Source organism: Octopus bimaculoides, chromosome 1, assembly GCF_001194135.2.
Source record: "Octopus bimaculoides isolate UCB-OBI-ISO-001 chromosome 1, ASM119413v2, whole genome shotgun sequence".
Lineage (NCBI taxonomy): Eukaryota > Metazoa > Mollusca > Cephalopoda > Octopoda > Octopodidae > Octopus > Octopus bimaculoides.
This window is the reverse complement of record NC_068981.1, coordinates 18161602-18163921: the sequence shown is the minus strand read 5'-3', so window position 1 is coordinate 18163921 and position 2320 is coordinate 18161602. Positions and strand designations below refer to the sequence as shown.

Here is a 2320-nt window from a genome sequence, read left to right as displayed (position 1 = left end):
ATGTGTGTGTGGGTGTAAGTATGTGTGTATTGGAGTGAGTGTGTGTGTGTGAGTATGTGTGAATGCTAGTGTATGTGTGAGTGTATTTGCATATGAGTGTATTTGTGTATGAGTGTGTATGGGGAAAGTTGTGTGTGTTTGTGTGTGCATGCGTGTGTGTGTGTGTGTGTGTGTGTGTGTGTGTGCATGCGTGTGTGTGCATGCGTGTGTGTGCATGCGTGTGTGTCCATGCGTGTGTGTCCATGCGTGTGTGTGAAAGAGAGAGAGAGTGGGTGGGTGGGTGTGTGCATAAAATTATTGGATTTGCTGTCAATTTCAATGCTGAATTATTCAGTTCTTTTATCAACTAAATAGCTTATCCATTGAATTAGTTTGTAAATGGCTGTGTATTCCACAGACAGGTGTAACCTTAACATAATTCTCAGGATAGTGAATCAGCAAAATACAACACATGACATGGCAGGACTTCTGAATTTCATTGACCAAATTTCAGCCGAAAGTTTTGGGTCAACCCAAGGCCCTGGTAAAAGACACTTGCTCGAGGTGCCAAGCAGTGGAACTGAACCTGGGACTTTGTGACTGCATCAAGCTGTGTTCATGTGTGTATATTCATATGTATAGTTATATGTACATGTATAAGTATATTCACAGTGGCACGAGAAAAACATTCGAGCGAGGTCATTGCCAGTGCCGCTGGACTGGCTCCTGTGCAGGTGGCATATAAAAAAACACCATTTTGAGTGTAGCCATTGCCAGTACCTGACTGGCCCTTGTGCCGGTGGCACGTAAAAGAACCCACTGGACTATCGGAGTAGTTGGCATTAGGAAGGGCATCCAGCTGTAGAAACTCTGCCAAATCAGTTTGGAGCCTAGTGCAACCATCTGGTTCACCAGTCCTCAGTCAAATCGTCCAACCCATGCTGGCATGGAAAGCGGACGTTAAATGATGATGATGAGGAGGAGGGAAAAGAAACAGACATGAAAGGACTGGAAGAATGGTGGTAACAAGATCGCCAGAAGGGAAGCTAGGAGACAAGTTTACTTAGCCAGAGGGGAAGCAGATAAGAAAAAGTTTGCCAATGTTCTGTGTCGTGAGGACCAAAGATTTGATGTGTTTCATGTTGCAAGACAGTGTGTCGGAAAGAATCGAGGTGTCCTACTTTTTTTTTTTATGGAAATGTCTTTGATCAGATCCTCAAAATTACTTTTATATAACACATCTGCTTCTATACTCGGTAAAGATAAGGCATCTTGAATATTATTTAAGCAAGTTTAAAGTGATTTTTTTTGTGCCATAAACCATTTACCATTTCTGTGGTGTCGTCTTTCTCTTGATATCCTAAGTACTTGCTTATTTTGATTAATGATTAATAGAGTGCCAAGAGTACTCCATGCTTGGCTGGAATGTTTTATCATATTGTATTATAATATAATACAACTGACTGGGTAGACTATGAATCATTTTTTAGATTGTGTCATGTTTGAACGATTCATTCATCAGGTGCACAAATAATCTATGACTGACTTGAGTAAAATAGAAGACCATTTTACTCAAGTCGGTCATAGTTTGTCTGTGCATCTGATGAGTGGTTTGTGAAGCTATGATGTAATTTTCGCTAACAACTCTTATTGTATCTTGTTATTGATTGTATTCTATAGACAGACAGACAGACAGACAGACAGGTAGGTAGGTAGGTAGGTAGGTAGGCAGGTAGGCAGGTAGGTATGTATGTATGTATGTAGGTTGGTAGGTAGGTAGGTAGGTAGAAAGGAAAATAAATAAATAGATAGATAAATATCTAGATAGATAGATATAATTAAGGGATCAGCAACAGTTGCTTCACCACATACCGAAGTTCAGAAATAGCAGCTAAAATGCTGAAACTCCAACAGATAGCATTACTTGTAACTCACAAAGGCAAAACAAGAAGAAAAAACAACGAAAACTAACCAGCCGTAGTTAATCATAGACGCGTTTCTGGCTTAGGAGCGAACAACTCTCCATTTCCTCATCAGTATGATCTTCCAGTTGCAAATTCGACGATGCTAGCAATTGTGCATGCATGACCGAACGAACATCATTTAAATAAGTTCTTCACCGATAATGGTGTTTACATACCGAAGGGCTTGGTAAAAATTATTAATTGTTAATTTATTAATAAATTAATAAATTGATAAACCTTTACCCTTTTAATTGTAATAGATAGATAGATAGATAGATAGATAGATAGATAGATAGATAGATAGATAGATGGATGGATGGATGGATGGATGGATGGATGGATGGATGGACAGACAGACAGACAGACAGACAGATAGG

General features: G+C 39.5%; 1 protein-coding gene across 1 annotated transcript in view; it reads right to left on the bottom strand.

Moving 5' to 3' along the window:
• The window catches only part of LOC106867687 (uncharacterized), a 236695-nt gene that overhangs the window by 112420 nt on the left and 121955 nt on the right, over positions 1 to 2320 (bottom strand). The window lies entirely within an intron of this gene.